Source organism: Panthera tigris, chromosome A2 (genome assembly GCF_018350195.1).
Source record: "Panthera tigris isolate Pti1 chromosome A2, P.tigris_Pti1_mat1.1, whole genome shotgun sequence".
Lineage (NCBI taxonomy): Eukaryota > Metazoa > Chordata > Mammalia > Carnivora > Felidae > Panthera > Panthera tigris.
In genome coordinates, this window is record NC_056661.1 from 145,684,645 (window position 1) to 145,703,238 (window position 18,594).

Consider the following 18,594-nt stretch of genomic DNA (forward strand, 5'->3'; position numbering starts at 1 on the left):
CTCGCGGTCCGTGAGTTCGAGCCCCGCGTCGGGCTCTGGGCTGATGGCTCGGAGCCTGGAGCCTGTTTCCGATTCTGTGCCTCCCTCTCTCACTGCCCCTCCCCTGTTCATGCTCTGTCTCTCTCTGTCCCAAAAATAAATAAAAAACGTTGAAAAAAAAATTAAAAAAAAAAAAGTATGATATTTCTAAAATGAAGCTCAAAAAATACACATTGAAGCTGGGGAGATCATTTAGACTAAATAAGGCATGAAATTGAATGGAATCCGGGCCCCGGGAGCACAAATAAGGCTGGGTTAGCATTGGGGCGCTCAGAGAACAGAGTGTGATTACAGGGCTACCCTGCAAATAGGAACCCGTTACTTTCTGTACTAATTGTCTCTTTTACCAATTCCCCTGGACAGGACGGGGGAATTCTTTTTTAAGGTCCTTCCTTTTTACGACAAGAATACTACAAAGGCGATATCATAAAAATACACACTGTGTAAATAGGGGGGTTCTGGTGTGGATGATTCGTTGAGATGGAAAATAAAAGGGTGCTTAGAGGAAATATCAGGCAACTGGAAGTCAGGAAGTTTGCCCCTACCCCTCCTTTAGACTGGCTGACCTTGGGCAAGCCACTCTAGGTCTCCTAGCGTTGGTTTCCTCACAGAAGCTTAAGGAAAGTGCTAGACTAAAGATCTCTAAGCTTCCTTCCGTTTGCAAAGTTCTGTGATTATATTGAAGTCACTACATAAAAATTTCAATTTTAGCTGGATTTTGCAATGTTAAATTTTAACTCTGGAACTTGAACGCCTATCCATAGAGACCCTGGGGGAAGGGACAATGGGATGTGATTTGCTGTTGATACATTATTTTTTAGTGTTACCAGACAACCAAAATAAAACCAACCTTACTCCTGATGTACTTACTCTCTGCTTCCTTGGTGGTGTTGTAGAAGCAACAGGATAAGAGGTAGAAAGGATATAAAAGTGTATGGAAAGACCTTTTGGTCATTTTAGATTTAGTTAACCCAAGTACTTTGATGAACAAAACCGTGGAGTGATGAGGAAGAGCTAAACAAGAAATAAATAGTCAACTGAATCCTCATGGCGCTAATAATCTATTTGTCTATATTTTAATTAATGATAGGAAAAAATACACCTATCCCAGGTTTTCAAATTTTTCCGATTGAAGATGTAGCAAGAAGAAGGGTGAGATTTGTGCCACAGAGAAAAGACCTGACTCTGAAACCTAGCTCTGCCACTTTAATTCATTCATGGTTGCGTGCCTGCTGTGTGCCAGGTACTGTGTTAAGCACTGGGAGTACACAGATGAATAGCACAGCCTGTTCTAAAGGACTTATAGTGTAACAAGGAGACAGATGAGGACACGGTTGATCACACAACAGTGAGATAACATCACCAGGGAGCTTATTAGAGGGGTACCTAGCCCTGACAGAACTTACCAGAGAAGATGAGTTTGGAAGCGAGTTTGGAAGGATAAACAGAAGTATCCAGACAAGTGGGCAAGTTAAAGAGAAATGTTTTCCAGGCAGAGAACGTACTCTGTGTAGAGTCCTGGTAAAAGTTGTTGGGGTGCCTGGGTGACTCAGTCGGTTAGGCAATGACTTCAGATCAGGTCATGATCTCCTGGTTTGTGAGTTCGAGCCCTGTGTGGGGCTCTGTGCTGACAGCTCAGAGCCTGGAGCCTGCTTCCAATTCTGTGTCTCCCTCTCTCTCTGCCCCTCCCTTACTCACACTCTGTCTCTCTCACTCTCTCTCTCTCAAAAATAAATAAACATTAAAAAAAATTTTTTTTTAAAGTTGTGCACAGAGAGTTGAAGGTGAAAGGCAGTGCCCAGCAAATAGTAGATTCTCAGTAAATGCATTGTATGAATGCTTGGCAGAGGTTCTAAAGGACATACCCAGAAAGATCAGCAAGGTCCTGTACTGGGAAAAGTCTTTTATTTCTTCCTAAGAGGTTTCAACTTATCCCAAGGCCCACGGAGAGACATTGAGGAGATCAAGGAGCACGCTGAGGGGATCAAGATTGTCCACTTTAGAAATTCTCCAGTTTGGAGAATTTATTAGTGTGATTAACACCGTGAGCAGAGAGACTACTTAGGCGGTTGTTTTAGTATTACAGGAAAGAAATGAGAAACATCAAAATATAGGGGGCAAGAATGGAAATGGAGAGAAGGGAAGGATTTGAGGACTATCAAAGACATAGAACCAACTGAATTTTATTATTGATTATGTTTGCAAGATCAAGGAATAGGAGATTTATGGCTTAGGTAAATGGGAGGATCATGGTCCCATTTGCTAAGTTGGAGACTTCAGGAAGAACAACCACTAAGTGGAGAAGGGAAGGTAAGTAGTTTGATTTTAAACATGTTGTGTTTGAAATGTCCACAAGATATCAAAGTGAAGCTATTATGTAATTGAACAGGAGAGTCTAGAACATAATTCTATTATGTAATTGAACAGGAGAGTCTAGAACCCAGGAGAGAGAGCTACACTGGGGACATCAGAATAAGTGATAGCTCATGGAAGTAGATAAAACCCCCAAAAGAAAAGGTACAGAGTAAGAGGAAAAGAGGACCTACTCTGGAACCCTAAGAAAATGCCAGCATTTCAAAGGTGGGGCAAAGAAAAAGTAAGGAAACAAAGATACAGGGGAAGAACATCCATAAAGGTTAAAAGGACCAGAAACAAATCATTTCAGAGGAGCCAAGGGAGGAAATGTCAACAGTATTAAACGCTAGAGAAAGGTCAAGAAAAATGAGGACTTGGATTTCAGAACAAGGAGGTCATTGTGTTTGGCAAGAAGGAATTTTTTGGGATAGAGGGGGGATAGCAACAGATTGCATGGGATTGAGGAGAGGATGGGGGTAGAGGAAATAGGTAGAAGTGGTTGTTTGGGATAAGAAAGAGGCCAGGGCAAGTAGAGAAGGAAAATAGAGGTATTGGGAAAAGAGTGAAATCATGGTACAAAACAGATGAACATAAAAGAAGGGAGGCAAAAATAATATAAAAACAGGGAGGGGGACAAAACAGAAGAGACTCTTAAATATGGAGAACAAACAGAGGGTTACAGGAGGGGCTGTGAGAGGGGGGATGGGCTAAATGGGGAAGGGGCACTAAGGAATCCACTCCCGAAATCATTGTTGCATCATATGCTAACTAACTTGGATGTAAATTTTAAAAATTAATTTAAAATTTAAAAAAGGAGTGAAATCGTGGTCTGTGAGGTAGAGGCTGCATAAAGAAATAAGGAAATAATACAGTAATACTCAATTCTTCATTCTTGCAGCCTTCTCCTCCAAACTAAATGTCATCACCGTGCACCGGTTCCTCAAGCCAAAAAAACACGTAGCTACTTGTGGTTCTTCTCTTTTCCTCAGTTCTCATATCCAGTCCATGAAGAATGTGGGTCAACTCTACCTCCAAAACATTTCCAAAATCAGTCTCATTCTACCTCCACTGTCACCACCTGTCAAATGTCATCTTCCGGTCTCGTATAATAGCATTCTAATTGGTTTTCCTGCTTCTACTCTTATCCCTGTTCCTCACAGCTAAAGTGACATAAATCATGTCATATCACTTCTCGTCTTAGAATCCTTCCATGTCTTCTGATTGCACTTGGAATCTAGTCCAGACTCCTTTGCTGGCCTGCAAAGCCTTAGGCAGCATTCCAGACTACCTCTTCAACCTCCTCTCCCACCACTCCCCCCCTGACTTCAATCGCGATGACCTTTTTTCTACTCCTTTTCCTAGAACACTCTTTTGGTCGTGCCAATCTGTTTAAATATCACCTCCTCAAAGAGGCCCTGCCTGACCACCCTGATGAAAGTATCCCTCTCTGTCCACCTTCCCAATCATCCTTTGTATTTATTTCCTAGGGGCAAAACTTTATCACTATTGGGGTTTTTGTTTATTTGTTTGTTTCTTTGTTTTTGCTTATAGCTGATAACCCCTTTGAAATGTAATGCCCGTGGAGATTCCTGGCATTTCATAGGCACTCAGAAATGTTCATAGGATGTTTATAGAAAGAAAAAGAGAGGATCAATAATTATTAGAAATTAAAGGCATCAAGGATCCGAGCCTCGTGTGGTTGAGGAATGACCCACCAGTGATGATGGATTACTATGCTTTTAAGATTCCAGAAGTCGACAACTTTCTAGCTGTGTGATCCTGGACATTCACAGTCTCTGAACTTCACTTTGTGGTTTATAATAACACGTGCCTCACAGGGCTGTTAGTAAAATTAAATGAAGTAAAACAGGTATGCATGTAAGACTGTCTTGTCCAGCTACTTTCAGGAAGTCAGGACTTCTGCAAATCAATTCATGACCTCTACATGTGAGCTCTTCATATGTGCTCCCCATAATGGACCTTATACTCCACCAACTACTTATTATTAAAAACAAATTGGCTGAAGTGTGGCTTTTAAAACACACTAGGATACCTGAAAGAACGTAGAAATCAGATTAGTTAAGAAGAACTCAAAGCACTCCTATCAATCAATAAGAAAATATCTTTGGATGTTGGAAAACTGGGTAAAAGGATGACAAATCAAGGAATGTTCTCCCTTAACAAGAGGTATGCAAATTATACCTGCAGTGAGGTGCATTTTTTACATATCAGGATGACACAAATCAAAATGTTTAATAGTATACTTGGCCGGGATTGGAAGCAGGCACTCGTTTACAGTACCATGTCTGTGGAGAGCCACCTGGCAGTATTTATCAAATTCTTAAATGTACAAAGCCTTTGACCTAGATATTCCACTTTTCTGTATTTGCCCAGTAGATTTACTCACACATACCTTGAAGGATATCTCTTGTAGGATCTTCACTGGAGCATTAATTACCATAGTTAAAGACTGGAAATTGCTTACATGTCCACCGACAGAGAAGTGGTTAAGGAGGGGCTCCTGGGTGGCTCAGTTGGTCGAACATCCGACTCTTGATTTCAGCTCATATCATGATCTCAGGGTCATGGGATTGAGCCCCATGTCGGGTTCCATGCTCTTCCTCTTCCTCTGCCCCTTACCCCCTTCCCCTGCTCTCTCTCTCTCTTTCTCTCTCTCTCTCTCTCTCCCTCAAATAAATAAATAGATAAATAAATAAGAGAGAAAAGTGGTTAAGTAAATCATGGTACATTATATAAGTGAGTGGTAGGTAGCTGTTAAAAATTGTGAGGTAGTTCTAGGTAGACTGATGTCAAAAGATCATATATATATATATGTATATATATGATGTATGTATTTTTTTTTTTGCCTGAAAGACATTATCTGTGAGAAGATAAAATAGAGCAGGACAAGAGCGATGTGGAGAGACCAGCTGGGGATATATTATTTCAGATTCATGTAAGACATGATGGTTTCTCAGACTATAGTGGCAATATTCACAGGAAGAAAAATGACCAGAGTCGAGAGTTATTTTAAAGAATTTGATGATTGAAGGGAAATGGGGGGGGGGGGTTGTGGGGAGGGAGGTAGTGTCTTTCCAAGATCTGGTGCATGAGCAGAGGTGTCATTTTCCAAGATAGAAAGGAAACACAAGAATCTTGGTGTGGTAACAAAACTATAGGGGAAGACCAAAGTTCTGTGTGAGTAGAGACGTCTACTGCAGACTTGTGATATGGGTCCAAAGCTCAGGAGAGCTGCTAGGGTTGGATTTATAAATTGGGGAGAAGACTGACTAGGGATGATAGATAGAATTTAAAAAAAAATAGACCCAGGACTAAATTCTGGTCATTTAAAGATTGGACAGAAAGAAAGAGATGGCAATAGAGCTTGAAAATCAGAAACCAGAAAAATAAAACCAGGAGACTATAGGACCAAAGAAACTAAGAGAATAATATGTTAAGGGTGATCAACTCACATTAAATGCTGCCAAAAGGTCCAGAAAGATCACTCTCACTTGTTTCTCTCCTAAATCCTTGTCCTGTGCCTCACACATAATAAATGACCAATAAACTTTTGTTACATTGAAAAAAGAGAGAGACAAGGTTACAGGAAGAGAGAGAAAAAGGCAGAGATACGGAAAGATAATAGAATGTATCCTTGGGTCTCAAAAATTAAATGAATAAGACATATTCCCTTAAACATTACTGCAAACCAAACTTGATCTCAGAAAAATTAAGGAAGTTCTCTTCCCTCGGTTTTGCTCTTGAGCCATCACATCGATTGAGCTCTCAGAGTGCCATGTTGTTGTGATGTTAAGTGCCTCCTAAAAACATTCTGATAAGTAATATTCACCTGTGTCTGGTCATTCTGAGTCATTTTTGTCTTTATTTAGGTCCTGGGTGATGACAAAAAGAGCAATTTGCTTTTCCTCGTCTATCTGACCCCATCATACCACCTTGAATCAGTTGATGGAGTCTGGAGAATCCATTTCGGTGCCACTACAGTTCTGTAATACACTGTAACCACTCACAAGGATACCCAGCCCCAGTTTTCCATCAAAGAGAAAGATGACTTTTAGCAGGAAGAGATATATCACCTCTTAGAGAAACCACCAGCTTCTCGGTCTGTTATCATTCCTACAGAAAGGTGCTACCGTTGTCAAGAGAGGCTGTAGGGATACCAAAGGAGATTGACCTTATCCTGAGAACATGGAAACCTTCTACATAGCAAAAGAGATGTCATCACCTTTCAGTCTAGTGTCCTTGAATTAGAAACTAAAATAATAGGTGTAGTTTAAACAATATTTAAAATGTTACGACATCCTGTATTATTTAGTTAGACCAAGGGTTAGCAGACTTTTTCTGTAAAGGGCCAGATGGGAAATCTTTTAGGCTTTGTGGGCCATACAGTCTCTGTCCCAACTACTCAAGTCTGCCACTGTAGTGTGAAACCAGTCACAGACAACACGTAAGTGAACGAGGATGGCTGCATTCCAATTAAACTTTATTTGTGGACCCTGAGGTTTGCATTTCATATAATTGTCACGTGTTACAAAATATCATCTTTTTAAAAAGTCTTTCTCAGCTACTTAAAACCGGGAAACCCATTCGTAGCTCACGGGCTACACAAAAACAAGGGGTGTGCTGGATTCGGCTTAGGGACAGTAGTCTGGCAACCTTTGATTTGGAGAAATATGAAAATCGTGTCACAAGCAAGATTTTCAGATTCAGACTTCTGAAGACGATAATCCGTTTTTTGCATACCCCTTTATTTTAACGTCTCAAATTTATTTGAACATGCAAACACATTTGCCCACGTCTGATTTCTTTGGGAATAACATATGTCTCCCTAGTTCAGTACTGATTTAAGACGTTGCCCCTCCTCTTCCTTGTAATGAACAAATGTGTACGGATGTGGTATTTTTGTAAAGCAAACTGATGAAGTCTTGCTGCTTGACTCTGAATACCCAAACAAGAGAGGACATGGTAGTTCTAATCATATTTTTAAACTGCATTCATTCATTCAGCAAGTACTTATTAATGATCTGCTTCTTACGTAGTGCAGTACGGAGTGTTACGGAATTTGAGATAAAAGAAGATAGATGGATCAGGTAGATGGGTAGATACTTAGGAAGATGAAAAATCTAGTAGCTAATAGGTGTCAATGACAATTGTTTGGATGTATCGTGGGATCGATGTAGCCACTTTAGCAACACATAGACACGTCGTTAGACAAAACTAAGTTTAAATCCAAGCCCCTTTGTGTCCCAGATGTGTGACCTTGGGCTGATTACATAAACCATATAAGCCTCAGTTTCCTCTTTTTTAAAAGAGAGATAGTAATACCTACCTTTCAAGGATGTCGTGGGGATTAAATAAACTCGTGTATGTAAATCAGTTAGTGTGGTACCTGGTAGGTGGTAAATAATCAGTAAATGGTAACTGTAGTTGTATTCCACCAATATGAAGCTATACAATTTGCTCGAAAGAAGCACACAATCGGAGGCAAAGCAGAGTAACCTTGTGAGTTAAAAACTTCTGAACACAAATAGAAACCCACAAGCCTGAGGGTTAATGCCTGGTAGAGAAGATTTGGGTGAAAATAAAAGCAGAAGTGACATTGTCACTGGAGCATACACTAAAGCAGCTGGCCGGTTGTCTTTGCCTTTCCTGGTGACCAGTGCTGGATTGTCTAAGGAGCTCCACCTTAGAGGGGGGTCTCGCTCCCTGATCTCCCGATACTTAAACACCATTCTGACTGGGGACAAAGCGTGTCACCCGTGTCAGCCCCAGCATCGTGCTTTCTTCCAGTCTGGTCAGCTGTGAGCCTCAGACACAGCTGTAGATTGCTCCTATCCTGCCTTCCATTCCTGCGTTTATCCAATTTGGGGCTTCCACCTTGACCTCCACACCTTCAGTCTCTGGTCATTTTGCCTTGCATCCCGGTCTTCCTGTAGATTTGGGACCCCTTTCTGAATCCTGCCCTTCTTTACCACGACACTGACATTATTAGTGTATCTCTTCCCTAGAGATGCCCACACCCCTGCTTGTGATCTCCTTAAACTATGGTACACATTGGCCTTGCCCTTCATGCTGGACTGCCTAGTATTAATAGCTTCTTGAACTTTACCTTGGTAAGAGACACCAGGCTTGAGGAGCCTAGCTGCCCTAATCCAAGCCAGCTTCTGTATTCGCAGCCCATGCCCCGGGGAGTACTCCCTACCCCAGTCTTGGCTTATACTCTCTCTCCACTGGCCGTGCGTTGTCAAGCCTTGCGATCCTGTTATGGCAACATTAATAATGCTTTCCCAATACAAATGACACACTTATTGGCAGAGGGGCATGATACAGGGGTAATGAAGGACTTCAACATCCACTGACAAGCTCATTCTGGTGAAAAGAGTATCAAATAAAGTTGGCATGACTTGAATCTAAATTACTTAGAAGAGGTACTATTCTATGCTTAATTCTCACCAGCTAAGAAGAATGTGTTGGTGAAGTAGAAGTGACATGCAACTTAAAACAAGTGACCACAGCATCCTTGAACTTGTAATAGCCAGCGAAGGCAATTCTGCACTTGCTAACCTGACACAAAAAAGACTTGAGCAAGTTAAGAGAAAAGATAGGCACGAGGCTCTGTCTGGCCAGGAACTAGGAAAGAAGGTGAAAGAGGAGTAAAATGACTTGCAATTTAAATTTCGGGGTGTCTGGGTGGTTCAGTCGGTTAAGTGTCTGACTTCAGGTCATGATCTCACGATTCATGAGTTCGAGCCCCGCGTCAGGCTCTGTGCTGACAGCTCAGAGCCTGGAGCCTGCTTTGGATTCTGTGTCTCCCTCGCTCTCTGCCCCTCCCCCACTCATGCTTGCTCTCGCTCTCTCTCTCTCAAAAACAAACATTAAAAATTTTTTAAAAAGAAATTTAAATTTTTATACAACAGGTGATTTCAATGAAGAAAAGGGAGCATGTGAGAAAGATCAACGTGGGCTGAGTCTGTTAAGTGCCCGACTCTTGATTTCGGCTCAGGTCATGCGTGACCTCACAGTTGGTGGGACAGAGCCCCACATCGGGCTCAACGCTGGCAGCACTGAGCCTGTTCGGTATCTTCTCTCTCCCTCTGTCCCTGCCCCTCCCCCATTTGCACTCTCCCTCTCTCGCTCTCAAAGTAAATACAATTTATTTAAAAAATAAATGACAAATAAATATGATCAATGTGGCTGCTCCAGAAGGGTTCTGATAAGCTCATATGTTTAAAGGACACATACAGAAAGCAGGAGTAGGGCCTTGTTCCAAGGAAGGGCTCTGGTCTGTGAAGAGAATGCAAGAGAGCTAATGTCCAAAGACAACTAGGATCTGGAAATAGTACTGAAGACAGTTAATGGGTTTTTGTTTGTTTTTTGCTTATGTTTATAATAAGAATAATAATGAAGACAGGATAGTGCTGTTGAATGTGGAAGACCCTCTAATACTGATATTTGAAAACCACAGTCATTCAACTACAGCATTTCCTAGATTATAAGGTACAAACTTTTTCCTCTCACATCTTTTATATTTGAAGCAGCAGAATGTATCTTCAGTATATATGTTTAATGTGGTAGTGTTTTGGAGGAGGGTTCTAAAAACAGTGATTAAATGGTGGTACATCAGCCAATAAATTGGTCTTCAAATTTCTTTTTTTTTTAATGGTTATTTATTTGAGAGAGAGAGAGAGAGACAGAGGGCATGCATGCACACAGGGTAGGGGCAGAAAGAGGGAGAGAGAGAATCCCAAGCAGTCTCTGCACTCGGCATTCAGCATGGAGCCTGACGTGGGGCTTGATCTCAGAACCGCAAGATCATGACCTGAACTGATACCAAGAGTCCAACACTTAACCCACCGAGCCACCCAGGTGCCAGAGAATAGAATTTCTTAAATGGCAGTTTGTTCACGTAGCTCTGCTGGGATCAATCACGCTCAGCAGATGAAGGGTCCACTTTGTGTCCTGGCAGGGGCAATGCTGCCGGTGGCCGCCAAAGGTAGGAGAGATCAGAAAGCAGTTTAGAGGCCCCATTCAAAAGTGTTTCGCCCTATGGAGGGGAGCGGAGGAGGGCTGATAAGCACTAATGTAGAATAGAAGTGTCGAAAATATTAGAGACGGGACTGAGACAAGAGAGGAAAACCATGGTCAAAACATCTAAGAAGCAGTAAAAAGAGCTATTGCTGGCCCACAGAGGCTTAGTCAATTTATAGGCATGTCACAGAGGGGGAAGGGATGACGTCTTAGCTCGAGCTGCCATAATAAATACCATAACCTGGGTGACTTAAACAAAAAACATTTATTTCTCACAGTTCTGGAGGTAAGAAGTCCAAGATCAAGGCACCAGCAGCTCTGGTGTCTGGTAAGAGGCATTCCCCAGTTTGCAGATAACCATCTTCTTGTGTATCTGTACACACATAGAAAGAGAGAGATCATCTCTTTTGTGTCTTTTCTTGTAAGAGCACGAATCCCATCCATGGGGTCGGATGGAGGACGGCTTGTCTTGGGCAGGGCATTTTGAACTGTGCCTGGCTCATAGTTGTGGGCACTGCTGTGTCTTACGTTCTGAATCACTGCTGTGATCAGCGTAGAGCCTCGGTGCTCCAGGGTCCAACATAGAAAATGTTTAGATCAAGATATAGATCTGGGGTCTCAAACTAGGAAAAGACATTGCAAAGTGATATAAATAAAACCCTGAATTAAAAAAAAAGGCAAAGAATAGTGCAAATGAATAACCAGAGAACAAAATGACCGTAAGACAATGGTTTTACCAGAATAAATACAGGGGAGAGTGGAAGATGTGGTCTATTTCCACCCGGTCTATGGAATCCATATTAAAGAAGAATTTCATAGAACCTATAGATCATTTGGCCATGAAGGAAATTGTTCCAACCATACATGATGAGACCTTTACAAAGTGTGATGTACCCAGATGGTCCCTATGCAGCTTGAATGTAAAGAGTTTAGCACTTGAGGAAGGGACCATGTTTTTTCATGATTTTTAATTCTTAGTGTCTACCATGTTAATAGTGATGAAACAAATGAGTTTTTTTTTAAATTTTTTTTAATGTTTATTTATTTTTGAGACAGAGAGAGACAGAGCATGAACGGGGGAGGGGCAGAGAGAGAGGGAGACACAGAATGGGAAGCAGGCTCCAGGCTCTGAGCCATCAGCCCAGAGCCCGACGCTTGGACGCTCGAACTCACGGACCGCGAGATCGTGACCTGAGCTGAAGTCAGACGCTTAACCGACTGAGCCACCCAGGCGCCCCAACAAATGAGTTTTTAAATGGCAGAGAATTTCTCATTTTCTTTTTTTTTTAATTTTTAATTAATTAATTTATTTTAAGAGAGAGCACAAGCAGGGGAAGGCAGAGAGAGAGAGGGGTAGGTAGAGAGAGAGAGAGAAAGAATCCCAAGCAGGCTCTGCACTGTCCTCGCGGAGCCCGATGCAGGGCTCGAACCCACAAACCGTGAGACAATGACCTGAGCCAAAACCAAGAGTCGGCGGCATTAACCGACTGAGCCACCCAGGTGCCCCAAGAATTTCTCATTGCCTATTAAAAACAATAATCTTGATATTCAAAAATATAGTCCTTACCTTACTTTCCTTCTCAAATGCATTCCCCTTTCCCAGCTGGTGCTTCCTTTGGGACATCCATGTAGCCCTGGGAAAGCTGACTCTCACTTTATCTCCGGGAGGTAGAGCATGTGTTCCAGACTAAGCCAATCAATGAATTTCATTTTCTTAGCCACAGTGACTACTTCAGATATGGGTATGTGACCCAAGTCGGTCCACTGAAAGAGAAGGTCAGGATTCGTGCTGGAAATGCCAGAACGAAGATAATTTTCTTCAGGAGTTGGATGCACGAGATTTTAACTCTGGGAGTTCTTGTCCACCATCTTGGAGCCTCAAGGGGAGGGTCTGTTGAGAATGGAGCTATCACCAGGGATTAAAGCACATAAATGAAAGGGAGCGTTCAGGTGCTCTCCACATTGTGTAAACCACGTGGGAATCGTGACCCTGAAGCCTTTGAATTTTTCACTTACGGGAGCCAATAAATATTTTTTTTGTTTAAGCCAATTTGAGTTAAATTTGCTGTTTCTTGAAACCAAAGCATTTCTTTTGTATTCAAAAGAATGAATAAACATGGCTAAGAAGGAATGGAATGCATTTCAGATGGGTTAAAACATTAAATGTGAAAAATGGCCATATAAAAGAAGTTAATAGTGTTGAAAAGATGTGGTATAGGCACATCTTGGTCTTAACATGTTAAAGGCCTTCATGGGCAAAGAAGTAAAGGCTTATAGTTTATAAAAGAAAGATATTTATAGATTTGACTACTTACAACACTTAAATTTATGTAGATACAACAGTACCACAAACAAAATTAACAGATAAATGAGACATTCTAGAACTTTGCAACTATATATGACAAATATATATATAAATATAAATATATATATAAACATATATATAAAATATATATAAACATATATATATAATATATATAATATATATATTTATATATAAATATATATATAAATATATATCTGACAAAGAGTAGTATCCTTAATATATAAAGAGCTCTAGCAAACTTATAAGAAGACTACATCTCAAAAAAAAATGGGTAAAGAACATGAAAAGGCAAAAAAAAAAAAAAATTCAGTTGGTCAATTAAAATGAAAACAATCCAGGGGCACCTGGGTGGCTCAGTGGGTTAAGCATCTGACTCTTGATTTCAGCTCAGGTCATGGTCTCAAAGTTTGTGAGATCAAGCCCCACATCAGGCTCTGTGCTGACAGCTAGGAGCCTGCTTGGGATTCTCTGTCTCCCTCTCTCTGCCCCTCACCCCACTCACGCACGTGCATGTGTGTACTCTCTCTCTCTCAAAATAAATAAACTTAAAAAAAAATAAAAGGAAAGCAGTCCAATCTCACTAATAATTAGAGAGGCACTGATCAAGGTAAAACCAGATGTCTTTACGACTAGCAAATTGTCAAGCACTTTAAAATGGTACGTTGAGTGGCTAAAGATACAGGGAAATAAGCACCATCATACAATATTGGGCATGAAAATTGGTTCAAGCATTCTGTTGGTTCAAATTGGGTCAGCAATTCGGCATTGTGTATAAAAAACTAACATATGCAAACCATTTAACACAGTCATTTCACTGAAGAGTTTAAATACATTATTTACCTGGAGGTTTCTAAGTGGGTAATGAGAACTCTACCACTTAGCATGTGCAAGTTCTGTGCAAAAGTACTTTCCACCTACCATGTCAGTTGATCTTCCCCAACACCCAGAAACACAAGCACTGCCATCATCCCCATTTTACAGATGAGGAAAACAAAGCTCAGGATGGTTAATGAATTTGCTTCTGATTAGACAACAAGTCAGTAGCGGAGCTGGGATTCGGTCACAGAAAGTCTGGTCTCAGCGCCCTCATGCCCCACTGTTAGACTAAAGTATTTTTTTGGTCCTGGGCTCCTCCCTGTTCTGCTCAACTTACTTTTTTCTTTTAAAAGGAAGATTTAATTTAAAAAAATAAGATAACTATGGGGTAGCTGGATGGCTCCCCCATCCAGTTAGTTGAACATTTGACTTTTGATCTCAGCTCATGTCTTGATCTCAGGGTCATGAGTTCAAGCCCCACATTGGACTTTGTGCTGGGCATGAAGCCTACTTAAAAACAAACAAATAATAAAAACAAGCAAAAAAATAAATAATTAAACAAAATAAAAGGAAGATTTCTTAGTCTTGAGTTACAACTTAAAAGGCATAGTTCTGCTAAGAACACAAAGCTGAGAAAATGGAAGAGAAAGAAGGCGAGAAAACCAACGTTTATGGAACCCTCATGATATATTAGGTACTGTACTGCCTCTTGTAAGCCTCTTCTTGCAAAGAACCACTTTGCAATGTAGTTATGATTATCCCTATTTTCACTGATAAGTTGAGCCAGAGCGAGCATGACATGACCAAGGTCACTGAGCTACCTAACAAAACCAGAATTCAAATTCACACCCGCCTGACTCCTAAGCCCTTGCTCTTTTTATTACTGGCTAATAAAAACAAAGTGTAAGGGGCGCCTGAGTGGCTCAGTCAGTTAAGCGTCCAACTTTGGCTCAGGTCACGATCTCACTGTTTCTGAGCTCGAGTCGCACATCGGGCTCTGTGCTGACAGCTCAGAGCCTGGAGCCTGCTTTGGATTCTGTGTTTCCATCTCTCTCTGCCCCTCTCCCACTCGCTCTGTCTGTCTGTCTCTCTCTCCAAAATAAAGAAACGTTAATATAGATAGATAGATAGATAGATAGATACATATATATATAAACAAACAAAATGGAAAAATATGGTATTTAGTGGGAAACAAACTTCTGCAATTGGCTTTAAAAAGTCAACTGTATAAATACAAGAATTATGAGACCTATTTCATTAACATTTCAGGTGCAAAAGATCTCAGGATGTGGGTTGACTGTGAAGTACTATGAGTAAGTATTGTACTATCAGAATACTGATACAGTCTCAGATGGCATTAACAGAAAACCCATGTCCTGGGAAGGTGCAAGAATGTTCCAGCTGGTTTGTACACTGCAGATAAGAGAAATTGAGATTCATTCTGGGAGCCACATTTTAAGGCTTTTTTATTACATTTATTTATTTTTGATAGTCAGAGAGAGACAGAGCACAGGTGGGGGAGGGGCAGAGAGAGGAGACACAGAATCTGAAGCAGGCTCCAGGCTCCGAGCTGTCAGCACAGAACCCGACTTGGGGCTCGAACTCACAAACCGTGAGATCATGACCTGAGCCGAAGTCGGACGCTTAACCGACTGAGCCACTCAGGTGCCCCGCTGGGAGCCACATTTTAAAAAGGACAGACAGCAATGGATGTCTAGAGGAGAGCTGCTAGCTGGTAACAAAATACATACATACACCTATGCAAGTATGCATACGTAAAGTCTGGATTATTTCACAAAAGTTCAATGAGAATACCCAGAAGGTAGCTGAAAACCACCCTCAATAAGAGGAAGAGATACTTCTTATATTGTGCGTGGCTCCAGAGGACAGGGAGCTGTGGCTGGAAGGAGGCAGATTTGGGCCAGTTAATAAAAATTAAAACATGACCATATCTTGCATATGTTTTTTAGGCACTAAAATGCAGTGCTTTAGACACAGTGCAGTGCTTTAGACACAGCAGGCACTCTATATATGTACTGAACTCTATGGAATGTTCAGTTGCTCAAAAACTCAACAAGTTTGCCTTGTGGGGTAGTAATATGTGGGTGGAAGCCGGCTGGCAACCTTTTGGTGTAAAGACGACCATCCCGTAAAAAGAAATCCCTATACCTTGCCCAACTCCACCCTTTTCCCAGCCATTACCTGCTTCCCTCCCAGCCAACTTCAAAGAGGAGTCTTCACTCTATCCATTCCAGCCTGACTTCTAATTCTCTAGAGTATGTGCTCGTGAGATCTAATCACCAAACATAATGGTATCAGTCATCCTACCCCAGGGAGAACTCTTGGTTATTTCCTCTCGGAAGGGCTCTCCTCCCGTTACTTGTGGACCTCCTCCATCCCATACGCAAGCTCCCTTTCTGTTCCTCCTCAGCCCCCTCCTCCCCTGACAACTGTCTGCATACTTTCCTCTGGCATTCTTTTCCCCATGCACCCTCCCCAGGATATCCCATCCATTCTGAGGACTTGGCTACCATTGGGCACTGCTTTCTGAACCTATACACTCAGTCTAAACCTCTTTCCTGATCTGCAGACCTTTGCATTTCGCCACTGGTAACCCACCGTTACTGCAAATTTAATATGCTACTCATGACCCCCACCACACTTGCTCTCCTTCCCCCTTTTAGCTTAGTTACTGTCGTTACACTTCAACCTTGGTCTCTCTCCCCTGCTCCCAAACTCCTATGTAATCAATAACCATGTCCTCAACGCTACTTCTAAATCTCCCTTGGATTTGTCACTACTTTTCATTCCACTGCTGCTATGGTGATTCAGACCTTAATCCCTTTCTTAGACTATTACAGGGGCCTTCTAATTGGCTTTCCAGGCTCCAGTCTCCCCTTCTTCTAGTGTGGCCTTCATCTTGCCAGCTAAAGTCTTATTCATTTTTTAATATGAATGATCACATCTCTACCCTATTTAAGAACCTCTGATAATTATTTATTGTCTTCAGTATAAAGTCCAAATTCCTTACCTGTAAATCAAGGTTCTTCTTGACATGGCTACAACCTACCTTATGATAGTCACTTTCAACTCACACAAGACTTCCCTCTTTTCTCTGAACACAGTTTGCCTTTTCACAACTTTGTACCCCTTTTCATCCTATTCCCATAGGGAAAATACCTCTCCTCTCCCCTGGACAGGACCAACTCATCTCCTCCTTCAGTGCCTAACCCAAACTTTAGCATCTCTAGAAAAAACAAACAAAGAAACAAACAAACAAACAAAAAAAAACACTTTTTAACTTGCAAGTCAGACATCAGGGCACAAGACATGATTTTTTTTTTAAGTTTTTAAAAATTTTAAGTTTTTAAAATTTATTTATTTTGAGAGCACAACAGAGAGAGTGAGCAGGAGAAGGGCAGAGGGACAGAGAGAGAGAGAGAGAGAGAGAGAGAATCCCATGCAGCGCAGAGCCTGACTTCGGGCTCGATCCCACAAACCGTGAGATTATAACCTGAGCCGAAATCAAGAGTCAGGCACTCAACTGACTGAGCCACCCAGGCACCCCACGATATGGTATTTAAAACAAGGGACTGGGGGTGCCTGGCTGACTCACTCAGTGAAGCATGAGACTCCTGATCTCTGGGTTGTGAGTTAGAGCCCCACGTTGGGTGTGGAGATCACTTAAAAATAAAATCTAAAATAAAATAAAATAAAGCAATGGACTGGCTGGGTAATTGTAGAGAACCAAGCCCAAGGGGGCTTCCACCATTCAGAAATGAGGAAGGACCCAGCAAAAGAGAATGAGAAGGAATACACAATGAGGTAGGAGGAAAGCCAGTGTGGGTATGAAGCCAAGTAAAGAAAATGTTTCAACAAGGGAGTGATCATCAGTGCCAAGAAGCTGCTGAGAGGAAAGTAAGGTGAGGACGGACAATTGACCCTTAAATTGGACAACATAGAGGTCATTGTGACCTTCACGTGTGTGTTTTCAGTGGAGTAATGGGGAACAGAAGGCTGATTGAACTGGCTTCAAGAGATAGCCAGAAACGAGGAAGTAGATGTTTGTTGAATGGGTGACGTGTTGGATGAATGAAGAAATGATGTCTTAGAGAGGATTCCATAATTGGTCGGGAACCAAAATAGAGGAGTTATTTTGAACTTAGAGTCTCTGAAAAGTTTCCAAATAGAAACAAGGATGAGATTTCATGATGCAAAGCTTTTCTTAAGTGACAAGGGAATTCAGAGTAGGACTAACCGAGCAGTAGGGTTATTTTAGGGAAGGTTCTGTGTGAGTTCTGTAGTGATCACATTTTATCTACTGCTGACCCAGTTCATGAAGACCTTCATGCAGGACTCCTCAGAGGCTTCAGGGAAGAGCTGTCCTTGCAGACCCTAGGTGTATATTCAGAGACTCTTTCCAAATGCCTCTTGCTAGTGTGTGGGGTTGCTGTAAGAAGCCTGTAAAGTTGGTTCTCACTCCTTTGGAGGCTGGGCAGTACCACATCTGAATGATTGGGAAGAGGTGAACAGGAAAAACCTGACCCCTCCAACACAGTACATTAGAAAATGCTGTATTTGGGAATATTTCTATAGAAATTTCTTATACTGAAATACTAATGGAATGGGCTACGTGACCACCGATATTTGAGGAGGAAGTAGGCTGCTCTTACCTGCCACCCCCTGGAGTATAATCGTAAGGAAGTATGGAGACTACAGACTTTGGGTAGACCAGACCCGAGCTTTGATGTTGTGACGTTACTCAGTGTCTTAAAAGGCACTTTGGTATGGATCCCATGTAGAATGTGTTTTTACTTACATGACTAAGGACAAACAACCCTAGGGACCATATATTTTCCTTTACAGAATTGTCTATGGTGAAGTCCAGGGCTTGGATTGTGACATAGAACTCACCACAGAATATCTGAGGAACTTCCTGTCCTACCATGTTCCCCGTAGTTTGCCAGATGCATAGAGTGCTCCTGTTTGCCTTTACTTTTGTGCATTCTGTG